Genomic DNA, 13190 nt, shown 5'->3' with positions numbered 1-13190 from the left:
CCTTGTGCCCTGGGTCCCCTGGGATAGACTCCAGGCTCCCAGCAACACTGTGTGAGAAAAACGCTACAGAAAATGGATGGATAAATAATTTTTTTCTCACCCTCTGCTTTAGTATATATCTTAGTGTGCGCTCAGCTGTGCATCATGGCAACACTCTGAAACAGAATGAAAGCGGGATCAAATTTTTGTCTTGTGGAATTATGAGGAGTTTTTTCAGGCTGTGTGCTACTGAGTGATATGCTCCACTGTCTGTCCACACCTTCTACCCCATCATGTGCTTAAATCAGTCTCTTTGAAAGCTCCAGATGAGGTTTTGCGTGGAATCTATGTCTACATCTTGGGATTCTTTCGGTGAAGCCAAATATTTGCACCCCAGAATCTAGAAATGATTACGAATATAATTGCTAATAGACATGTAGTTCATTAATATCTGATGAATAGACCTGGATGCCTTGTCATTAGTGGATCATGTAGAAATAGATCTACATGATCCCTGAAACATCACTCAACCAGGTTGCTAAATATGACAGCATATTACAGTCAGGTGAGCAGCATGTGTAGAGCAGTGCTGGTGTAATGGTTGTAAATGAGAGACAGATGAGTGTGATTGATGACTGTGCACACACTGGATGTCTCATTCTGGGAGCATGATATGAGAAAAAGACTGAAATTCCCTCCATGCCAGTTAAGTTGCAGTTTACTGAGTACAGATTAGATTTACAGCTCTGCTACACTGTGGGTATTGTGTAGCGATGTTTTCATTTCTCAACTAAATAGAGCAGAATAGTTTATATGTATGATGTGTTACATAAAGGAGATACAGCAAAGTACAGCTCGTTCACAAAAACATTCCTGTGGAGAATTTTAGGCATTAACAGAATGTTGGACACTTACATTTCTGTCCTACTAAAGCATTGTGTGTGTGTGTGTGTGTGTGCGTGTGTGTGTGTGTGTGTGTGTGTGTGTATGTGTGTATAAACTGTCCAGCAAAAAATAGAAATAGCTAGATATTTAAATAAAGGGTTATTTGATGATTAATAGTTTATTGATTTATTGATTATGATTAATAAGATTACTTCAACCATGTGAATTAAATGTTTATGGCAAAACAATAATAACAAAAAAGCGGCTTTAGTTGTTTAAGTTTTGTTTTAGTTGTGCAGATTTTTGTTTTCCTAGATTTCTCTCTCTCTCTCTCTAATACACAAATAAACACACACACACACACACACAGTGATGCACTCAAAGACCTCTCTGGATAGTTAGCCTTCTATTTTAAGTAGCGTATGGTATGTAGAGTAGATTAGCTTACTGTAGTTCATCCAAAGACACAAACCAAACTCATTTAGCATCTGTTACATTGACTATGCAGGCTCATGCACATGGAGTACATGCTAATGCATACAATTCAATCAAAAATGATAAGGTAATATCTCATGCAGTATAGATGTAGAAATTTTCAGTGTGGTCTTTAAGATAATGAAAGTAAGTGTCTTGAGGGGAGAACTGTCAATGATGGACAGGAAGTTGTTGCTGAGATTGTAGGAGTCTGGGTTTTTTTGAGGACAGTGTAGGACAAGACAAAAGGAGGAATGAATGAATCAGGTATGAGGACAGGTGGTGTGTTACAGTGACAGTGTCCCCTCCTAATGGGTCCGGCTTATTTTTTATAATGTTATTTTATTTTTTGTTTATAGCTAAAATGTTTGAGAGATAGAATTACATCCACATAATGCTGTATATGAAGAAAATCCTTATACAACAATATATGAGAATATGGTACCACCCAAATCTATTTCAATTACTGTTTTAATCAGAATGGGGAAAAATATGACTTTGACTATTGCATGCTTGTTAGTGCCAGACTGGCTGGTGTGAGTATTCCAGAAACTGCTAATCCTGGCATTTTCACACACAGCAGTTTCACACAGTGTTTCATTTGACCTGTGTGAAGTTGAAAAAAAATAAAATTGAATACGCTACTGCTCAACATTTTTCAGTATCCAGAATTCACAGTGATCCACAGGGTTAGAAAGTGATGTTGCAGGCATGTCAGCCTTGTTACACCATTTGAAGTGAAGGACAGTTACCACTAAAATATCTGCCCCCTGCTTTCTACCATGGCTGTTTGACCATCATCTGAAATGTAGCTTAAAATCACCCCCTGTGTTGTGTGTTTGATGTAAGTCATGCTAATGTCTAAAAACAATCCAAGAGCATGTGTAGTGTGGTGTGGTGTGCTTTTTTGGCAGTGAGGTAACCAGATAAATTTAGCTTTATAATTTTGCACTTAATTATTTCAGGTGGATGTCAAACATTACCGATATCAGCTTTGCTTGAAACAAGTATCCATATCATTACCTCCATATTTGGCAATCTGAAAACAGTGCAAACTGAAAATGTTTCCCCAATTATATCTCATTAGTTCTTCACAAATCACACCAGTCAACTCTCATAGTCAACCCTTGAGTATCATCAGCTTATTCATTGTGATCATAATTCTGAAAGATTCCGGCTGTGTTTCAAACTCAAAGATAAAAGATTCCAGTGCTTTCATATGTGACTGGATGGATGGTTTGACACTGAATTTGAGCTTAGATAAGAGCCTTTGGGAATCTGTCTGTCATAGATATTGATGCTATTGTCTGCTTTGACCCGCTCTTTTCTGCCTGACTGGAAAAGTACACACTGGAGTACACACAACACAGCGATACAATTTGTTCCGATGGTGAGTAAAAACGTTCACGTGCATCTTCTCTCATGTTTGTCTCAATTTTCTATTCTGTCTTTATTTCTGTCTGTATGTTTATTGAGTAAGTGACATATTCTCCAGCACCCAAGGAGTCATTCATTAGCATATTTCTGTGTTTAGTTTCTGTTGGAGCTGGAGCATGACTGCTGTCTGGAGAGTGCTGCGTTTTTTTGACATTATCCCAGTGTTCACATGAATGACGGATGAAGTTTCGAGCATGGATTGAAGTGCAGCCTGATTGAATGTGATTTAATATCATAGATACAGCCACTGTTGTTCTTATTTATGGTGAACTGTAGTTGCTCATTTTTACTATGAGATCATTTCGAAACAGCCTGTTAACCTTGGCAATGGATTCTTCACACCGTCTTCAAGAGCCATTTTCCTTGGGGATCTGATACAGAATTGTTATTAATTATGCAATGCAGGGAAAACTCGGTTTATTTACTGCACTCACGCACATGCCAAGCATATCAGCACAACAATATCAAATCAATGTGAGTGACAATAAGAAAAATGAAAGACTGTTCTCACTAGACAATAGACACGACACAGTACAATGCAGTACAATAGCAGAACAGATGAGAAGTGGGATGGAGGTGAATGTGCAGCAGCCGTGACTGTGACTGTACAACTGGGCATATGGCAGGTTTTTTATATAAGACACTGATTCATCTAAATGCTGTTTCATAATTTAGCAGCTTATTAATGTAGACGTAATCATTGGTAAAGAAGACAGTAAATCACAGAGTAAGGACTGTAACTGGTTAGATGTATAGTTTCCACTCCAGCATGGTCACATGACCAACCCAAACAAAAACACTAGGAGGGAAATCAATGCAATCTAACAGGGAACAGTAGAAATCAGTGTGTCCACATGGGACTCTTCATGTCACTGTAAGAAATGAAAGCATAAAATACTAACCATGTTGTCAGAGAGAGAGAGAGAGAGCGAGAGAGAGCGAGAGAGAGAGAGACAGAGAGAGAGAGAGAGAGAGAGTTTGTGTAAGTAATATGAAAACCTGCCATGAGTTTCAGCATGTTCTTAATTTGCAGCCACTTGTCTAAATAAATGACTGATCATATGTGATCCAAGTGAGTAAAATGCAAAATCATGTATATGTTTTACATGTGAGTTGTGTGATTATAAGGAAAATGCTTAACTAATAATCACAATTATTTATCACAGTAATTCAGATACCAGTGGCACAAACTGATGCACTGATCAGACATAACATTATGAGCACTGAGAGGTGACGTGAATAACACTGATTATCTCCTCATCATGGCACCTGTTAGTGGGTAGGATATATTAGGCAGCAAGTGAACATTTTTTCCTCAAAGTTGATGTGTTAGAAGCAGGAAAAATGGGCAAGCGTATGTTGTGATGGCTAGACGACTGGATCAGAGCATCTCCAAAACTGCAGCTCTTGTGGGGTGTTCCCGGTCTGCAGTGGTCAGTATCTATCAAAAGTGGTCCAAGGAAGGAACAGTGGTGAACCGGTGACAGGGTCATGGGCAGCCAAGGCTCACTGATGCACGTGGGGAGTGAAGGCTGGCCCGTGTGATCTGATCCAACAGATGAGCTACTGTTGATCAAATTGCTGAAGAAGTTAATGCTGGTTCTGATAGAAAGATGTCAGAATACACAGTGCATGATGGGTCAGGGCTGTTTTGGCAGCAAAAGGGGGACCAACAACAATATTAGGCAGGTGGTCATAATATTATGCCTGATCGCTGTATATAGGACATTATAAATTCAGGAAATAAATTATAAATTTATTCCTAATGAGCAAGCCAGAGGTGACGGTTGTGAGGAAAAACTCCCTGAGACTACATGAGAAAGAAAACATAAGAGGAAACAGATTCAAAAGGGAAGCCATTCTCATCTAGGTGTCACCGGATTGGGTGATTATAAATCATTTCCATTCTACAAATGTACGCTGTATGGTCAAAAGTAGAATTGTGTAACCAGGAAATTCATTCTAGTACATTCTTACTTTTCTTTCACTTTGTCCTTTAAAGACCTTTCATATGTCTAAACCTTTTAAACAAAAACTGATCTTTTAAATGAATATTCATTCATGTGATGTATTCAGTTAGATTTAATTAAAACAATATTTGAACATCTAACTAGCATTAATCACCTAAGTCAAAATTGCCCTACTATGTCCACAGTAGCGTGGAGTCAAATCTGATTAAGCTTCTGTCCTGTAAACCCAGCTGACTGTGTGAGCTATTAGCGTGGCATTATCCAGGCTGGCATGAGGGTGTGTGTTATTAGCAGGTTAATAACTAACTAAATGCTGTCTAGTCAATTTTGCTTAATAGCCTGATCCCCTCACTGTAATCCCAGAGGGAGTCAATGATCACGAGGAAGTAATCTTCACAAGGTTGGTGATGCCAGACACACTTTAGATTGAGAAGCATGACAAAGATGGGTTTTAAATCAGTAAGGTTATTAATGATATAAAAACACAGCAACAGCCATTCATTTAGTCTTTGGTTCATCTTGTATTGTGATATACATATAGCATTTCATGAATCAGTTAGGTTACATCTGGATAACTTCTGAGTCACATGATGTGTTGTTAGTTTTTGTTGACATAAGGTGGAAACTTTCCATGCTTTTCGTTACAGCATAATTACAGCTGGCTGTTATAGCTCAGTGTACGTTAGAGTAATGATGTCAATCATCAAAATTATACTCACTCTCATTTGTGTATGTCATTAGTAGATGACATTAGTTTAAACATACAGTCGTTTTGTTTAAACATACATTTAAGACCTTAAGACATATAGCCGTAAGCAGTGTTTGTATCCAAGCACCATTTAAATACCTGCTGTACACTAAACACTAAAACAGAATAATAAAAAAAACTGTCAGTGAACATACTGTCCATGTTTTGTTATAGTAGCTCGAGGCTAACATTGTGAAAGGCAGTGGCGGGCCGTTCATTTCACACCTAGGCCTTCACTGGTGTCCTTCCTGAATTAATCCACCTCTATACCATCATTATGACGCCACAGCAATAGATACTAATCAACCGTTAAATAGCAAAGTAAAAAAGAAATTAGGCTACAGTATTTCACACCTCACAAGGAATAGTCAATTTTATTACAGCCCGCCTTGAAAATGCATTCGTAAGGATGTCTGCGACCAAATCGATTTCTTCTCCTCTGTCAGCCATTGTGAGTTAAAATATATATATTTTATTTAGTTTGTGTGGTTCGCTGCCTCTGACTACTCCAATTATCCAATCAAAGGACAGGAAATTGCTGACGTAATCATATGCTTGCTAGATGGCCCCAGTGACGCCAACTCAAAATCTGATTGGTTAATGGAACAGTTTCACTGCCACTTTAGCTATGGGCATTTTAAGCTACGGGCGCCTGCAGTATTAATTCTGAAGGTCTTAAGTAATACTCTTATCATAAATATACACTACTAGAAGCAGCGCAACCAAGAGAAAAGCTATGAAATGTAGAGAATAGACTACTGGGAATAATTTAATACACATTCATGGAAAAATATATTAAATATATTAAAATGTAAGTCAGTGATTCAAATCACTGCTGTTTAGGCCAGCAGAGAAGGCCTTGCTGGCCCTGACTGCCCACCACTGGTGAAAGGCCTGCCGACAGTAAATGTAGGAAATTGTGTTATAAACTGTGTTATAAATGCCTTAATTCCTGTTGAAAGCTGATTGAATGATGAAGGCTATTGAAAATAACTCAGTCACTTATGCTTTTGTTAGCATGATTCATTTCCACTGATAATAATAATAATAATAATAATAATAATAATAATAATAATAATAATAATAATAATAATAAAAAGAAGAAGAAGAAGAAGAAGAAGAAGAAAAAGATAACACTAGAACAATACACAATAGTTACAGAGTTACAGCATTTTTAGTGCTTGGACCCCTAAAAAAGAGCTATTACTTGGTCATAACACTTTTATAACACACCCCCGTGAAAGAGTAGAGGAAATATATTGTCAAATATCTCTGTCATTAATATGTAAACACATCAATGCCAAAAGTTTCACAATGTAGTGTCAGCATCGTGTTACCACACATTACATCGGACACTCTGCCTCACAGAAGAGGAACCATCCATTACCTTTGAAAGACGGATTGGCAAGAAGAAACCTTGAACAACTTGGCATCATCTGAAAAACCCTATGGGGAGCTTAAATCATAAAGTAAATGTGTTGCACTTAAACTGAGTTCTGGGGTGTTACAGCACTGCATAAAACCAGAGCACAATTTATGTACTTGTTTGTACCGTGTGTGTGCCAGCAGGTAAGAAAAAGAAACAGTGTGTCCATTCAGGCTGTAATTTATATCCTGTGTGTTCTGATATTTGCCCTGCTGGTGTCTGTGTTTATTAACAAGTCGGTGGTGTTGGCAGCTTTGCAGCATGGCGTCTGCAAATCCAGTCATCATTGCTCTTTCTGTGGTCAGAGTTTAATACAAAGCTTCAGGGCTCATGCTGAAGATCTGCATTGATTTTTAAATTATTCACATCCTTGTATTCCAGCTCTCTTTCCTTCCCTTGTTATTTGATGTTTTCTTTTTGAGGGGGCTGTGTGGTCGTTGAGGGGAAAGTATGACCTACTTTTTGTGTATGAGGTGCTAGCATGTTGAAGTCTATACTCCGATTCTGCCATTTTTTTCATCAAGCTGTACATTCAATACAGTGGACAATGCTGATATTTCACACCGAAGACTGACCTTTTTGAATATAATAAATTATTTATTCACTCGAGCCTCCACTGAGAGATGTGATATAATTGTTCGAATTTTCTGAGCTTCACCTATTAATCCTTACGCTCCATGGCTTATGTTAGAGGCATGATTCGCATGCCCATCATACTTATGTGTGGCAGCAGCATGACAGAGGTAGTGGTGCATGGTAAGAGTCAGGAGATATACTGTACACCCAGAGGCTGTGCCATCAGTGCTTTCCTTCTTCCTGCAGTCACACGCAAGCTGTCATACATGTACAAAATTTCACAGTGAGAACGAGAAGAAAGGTGTTATGAAGGAATGTGTGAGTCACACATTTACACACACAGCACATTTGGAGGGAAGCATCTTTTTAAGTTGCTGCTGAGTTGATGTGGGTAGAGTGCAGGCAGATAGCGGTTTCCCTCTATTTTTATGCCCCTAATCCATTTCCCAATGGATTGTGGCTAATGACCTCAGGGAAATCTTTCCAGATACTAATGATATTCTGAAATATTTAATTATTCACTGAGTGACCAGACGGCACAGTGGTGCGGTGGGTTGGGTTGCCGCCTCCCAGCTCCAGGGTTCCCGGTTTCATGTGAAGATTCTCATGATCTCACAGTATGTGTATAGTTTTTCTTCAGGTTCTTACAGAAATACGCCAGTTGGCATCTTCACTACTCTAAATTGCCCCAGATGTGAACAAGGATGTCAATGTGTGTATGCAATGGAATGATGTCGCATACAGATTCTGCCTCTAGACTCTGAATCTACAGAAACGCTTGTCCAGTATAGAGCGGTTACTGTAGAGGAATGAAAGACTGACTAGAGACATCCCTAGACATCTGTTATCAGCTTGGCCAGACCTACGCATGACTGACATATTTTCTATGCCATCGCAAAAAATGTTCACTCTCGCTTGCTGCCTGCTTGCCTTTGTACCTGCTGATAAGTGACATTATTTATTGCAACCTCTTTCAAGGTTCATAAACCTCCGTACTTCAGGCAGGTCTGTGACTGATGACCACTCTCTCTTCTGATTAAAGGGTTAACTGAAAGTCTGTTGAAAGTACTGATCTCATATACAGACAGTCTTTATGTGAACACACTCAGACTTCATTGTTTGGATCTGGAAATGTCCAGTAATTGAGCATGCGAGCTGAAATGTGGTGAAAAATGTGGCAAGACAAAATGACATTTTCTTATCTTTCTCTTTCATCTTTCATTATGGTGCATTTCAGTGCTACACGACTGGGACAGACTTTTCTCGACCTTCAAAAGTGTGCTGGTGAATTTTCCTGAGGAATGCTCTAGCTTAAAAACCCATCACAGCACACAAACTGCTTGCTACCTGAGCTTCACATGGGTAATGGTGACATTTCTTGCCATACAGAGTGAATGGTAAGGAGGTGTGTGTGTCAGAGTGTGTAATGACTGTAAGAGCTAGCTCATGAAGAATGGGGGATGGGCAAAGGGCTACGTATTTAATCAAATGGGCTGAATAAAGGGGCGGGTCTGCTCGGTATGAAGATGTCCAATTCCTCCAAGGTCAATGTGGAGATTATCAGAGAGAGCACAGTAATGAGCCAGACTCCTCCTATTAACTATTCATTATAACAGAGCAGGGAGAGAGGGGGCAAAAGGAGGTCTGGACCCGTGCACCCAGACATAGCTCCGGGGGGACGTATTTGTGAGTGTGTGTTTATGTATGTGGTGTGAGATGTCTGTGTCTGGTGTTGGTGAAGGAGGCTGGAGAACAAGGTGAAGTGGGGTTAGACATATCCCTATATTTACACTAAGGAACAGCTTTAGGCATGTCTATTGAGAAATTAATTATCTTTAATGAAAATGTGTTATTATAATTAACTAAATCTACTGCTGGAGTAATGTTTGGTCTTATTGGTCTCATTTGTCACATACTTCATTTTGTCAATGTTTCCCCTGGTTTTTTTTAAAATGCAAATTACAAAACACTCCAATAGAGTGTATTTCAGGTGCTTTCGGCCGATGTGAAGAGCAGTATGAAAGAGGGGGTGGGAGGGACATAAGGACTGATGAGTGCAAGAAAAGCAAACATAGCTTTAGTGATACAATGGAATTGTGCATGCGTGGAAGAGAATATGCTGTTGAGGGGAAAAAGAACACACACACGCTCAGGGAAATAGTAAGACACCTCCCTACATGCTTTCAGAGCTTTGTCCAAATGATAGAGGTGTTTTAAAATGTATCAGGCTGTGCTGGAGGAATACAGGATTTTGAGGGCGATGCAGCCTACATGCCCTGTGAGGACACGAGGCAGGTATTGTGTATGTGTGTATGTGTGTGTGTGTGTGTATGTGGGAGGGGTGAGAGGAGGGGTGAGAGGGTGGGACAGAGATATCAGAAGGACTCGCCCAGACAGCCCAAGCACGCTGTTCTGGGTTGCCATGGTAACACCTAACGGATGAATGAATGACATCATGGCGACTAGGAGGTGAGAGAGTGTGAAATTGATTTGGTGGAGAAAAGCGGAGGCGTACGCAGACGCACGTTTTTCTTCATCACTCGTGCACGCTCTCTCTCTCTCTCTCTGTGTGTTGCTGTCTCTTCCCTCCTTGCTTCACCCTCTCCTTTTCCACTTCTGAGGACGGAATCTCTGGTATGTCACACTCTTTTTATGTCCCCTTCTTGTGTTATGTCTCAGAATCCATTTTTTTCCAGGTGGAGTTCACTGGTGATGCCTGTTTGGTATTTTTAGTTGTGTTTAGTTGTGAGCTGAGCGCTCATTGTTGTTGACTTGCATGGTATAGAAACGTATAGTCTGAGTGTATAGAAACAGAAGGGGAAAGAGTATGTGCGTGTGTGCAGGTTAAGCTATTTGTTATGAGTATCCAGCTTACCTCACGTGCAGCTGGTTCATCTCTAATCACTCAGGACGTAACATGAGGTTGTGTGTGTGTGTGTGTGTGTGTGTGTGTGCAGGAATATGAATACGAGCAGTTCAGTTTTAGCTTCTAACATGCATGAAAATGGCCATTTATTCTCCTCTTGCTCTCCTTTTCTATCATCAGTCTCAGCATGTTAACAATCTGTCCAAGGTCGCTGACATGATGCTGACAAATGGACGCCTAGTCAGTGCCTGCACTTGTGTGATTACGTCTCTAATGCTCATCTGGATTTGAACCAAGTGAATCCCCACTTGGCGGTGACCACATGGCTGTTTTTTGTATGTATGGGTGTGTTTGACATATATGTACAGGTGTGGCTGTGCCTTTTCTGTTTACTAGCAGCGTGTATGATCAATTACTCTAACAACATCATGTTTAACAATGTATAGCATAAGGGTGTTGTGTATGGAAGCATGCATGTGTGTGTGTGTGTGTGTCTGTGTGTGTTTGTAGGAGGGGTATGTTTAAGGGTAAGTGAGTGCTGTGTGTTCTGTTTGACATTATGGAGGTCCAATGCTTTCTCGTTCAGTGTTAAATCAGGGAAGTGTTTCTCGCAGTCACTATGCTGAGGCGATGATGCACCATATGTGATTGAAGTCAAGGCGACCCGGTGACCTTTCCCAGAGTTATACTCCAAGAGGTTGAAAGGTCACGGTGCAGTGTTAATAGTGACAGCTCGGAGCAGAACATGCGTGTGCTGGTCTGGTCTGTGTGCTCGCAGCACAAGCTCATGCTGCATTTCCACATGTACCCAGTTTTCCTGAAAATCTGCATATAGTAGCAGTAGTAGCGAGATCAGCGAATCCACTTCAGTCTAATCAATTATTCATCCTGCTCATTACGCATGTGGGTTCATTTAGCTGCTCATTTAAATCTATCTACAGATTGTCTCCGAAGACGGCAGTCGGCTCCAGCATGCGTAAGTTTGCGTGTAGCATTCTACTGATGTATGACCTGAAGTCTCCCGTGAGCCATGGTGTTGCAGGCTTGGTTTTATGCTTGATACATTATGGAGGGGTATGTGGTTATTTCTAAGACTTGTAAGACTTGTCCCTCTTCCAAAAATTGAGACGGAATAATGAATAACTAATGAGTTGGAAATGTGTGTAGTTGCTGATTGAGCAGAGTGATATTTTTTGCTTTGCTAAATCTGGCTGTGTGTAGCGCCTGACTGGATAATGTGAAGAGATTGCCCCCATCTGGTAGTTTCAAGGAATTACAATTTTGGTCTCTATTTTTGCACTTCTCCTCTCTGTGTCCTTTCCTTCCCTCCCTCCCTCTCTCTCTCTCTCTCTCTCTCTCTCTCTCTCTCTCACACACACACAGAGTAGTGCGGTACAAGAGTAGTCCACCAAGGCAGTGGGTTGCTTAGGCACGGTTTTGTTTACACCACAGAAGATGGAACAAATGTGTGTGTGTGTGAGTGTGTGTTAGTGTGTGTGTGTGTGTGTGTGTGTGCATGTGCATGTATGGGTGTGTGTGTGTTATAATCGGATCATCTGGTGTGCACGTCTGTGTTCAGATCCCTCTTCCCTTGTACGCTCTGTCTCTGGGGAGAAATGTACTGCCACCACATGGCTCATCTGTGTTTCTCTGTGAAGTAAGAGAGAGAGAGAGATCTGGGCCTCCCTGACTCTAGGGATGTGTGTGTCTGTCCTGTTTTGCGACAGGAGGGAATGTTTGTGAACATCTTAGCGTACATCTGGACAGCACATTTGCTTCCAAAATCAGTATGCATATTTTTGCTGTATCGTAATTTACTAATTAACATGACATTATTCAGTCCTCAGGATAAACATACAGATAGACAGATAGATTGATAGATTTAGAGGCAATTTACTTCTGTGCATGTTGCTGAAGGTGGGAGAAAACTAGAGGACCCAGAGGAAACCCACACATGGAGAACATATGAAACTCCGCACAGATAGCCACCCAAGCTCAGGACTGAACTCATTACTGTGGGGCTGTGAAGCATTTTTAATCATTTTGTCAAGGAATAAGGTGGAATTAAAACATAATACAAATAAGACTTGAAGAAAGATTGTATATTTTCATACTAATTCCAGTTTATTGAATCATAAGACATTTACCACATTGATCTTCTTCAAAATGTAGCTTCTTGATTTCTTACATGTGTTATTCATTGACAATTACTTCTTTCTTTTTTATGTTGATTGGTCAAAGTGTGTTTCTCCTATTAGTAAAAGTATGTATTAAAACTTTTAGGTTCTTCTTCAATGTCAAAAATGATGATAGAGATTGCCTCAGAGAGAAAACACCCGGCCCGGCTCGACTGTCACTGATATGCTGATATGCTACAGTCTGAGCTAGAAAGAAATCAGCCAAGCCTTGCTTCTTCATACGATTCTGTACATTTTCTTATGATTATTGGTTTTGCTGTAGTTCCATAAAGGTAAAGCAGAGCAAAAACAAAACAAAACAACAAAAATACAATACCCTTACATTTGGAAACCGTACATTAGCCCTGCTTTCCCGTTAATACCAGCAACTCCTGCTCAAAATGTAGCTTCTTGATTTCTTACTTATTGCATTAAACTTGCATTATTCATTGATAATTGCTTCTTCCTTCATCCTAGTATTGATGGTGGTCTCATATCAAACCACTTTCTAGTCATATGCTTTAAAGTTGAAGCAAAAACTATGTTGTGCGACGGTTTCTTTGCTTCTTTGTTCATTTCTGTTGGTATAATCTCCTAGATAACAGGATCTGAATATATCAGAAATATAAAACATGTGAAGAATTATCCTGTG

At 40.0% G+C, this 13190-nt stretch overlaps 1 protein-coding gene across 1 annotated transcript in view; it reads left to right on the top strand.

The window, feature by feature from the left end:
* The first annotated feature begins 9977 nt into the window (after positions 1-9977).
* Positions 9978-13190, top strand: part of myo16 (myosin XVI) — a 122705-nt gene continuing 119492 nt past the window's right edge. The window contains exon 1 of the mRNA XM_058393041.1: positions 9978-10129. The gene's annotated coding sequence lies outside the window, so the exon portion shown is untranslated. The remainder of the gene's footprint in view (positions 10130-13190) is intronic.

Source organism: Hemibagrus wyckioides, linkage group LG06, assembly GCF_019097595.1.
Source record: "Hemibagrus wyckioides isolate EC202008001 linkage group LG06, SWU_Hwy_1.0, whole genome shotgun sequence".
NCBI classification, from domain to species: domain Eukaryota; kingdom Metazoa; phylum Chordata; class Actinopteri; order Siluriformes; family Bagridae; genus Hemibagrus; species Hemibagrus wyckioides.
The sequence above is the reverse complement of the archived record's forward strand: the minus strand, read 5'-3'. Positions and strand labels throughout refer to the sequence as shown.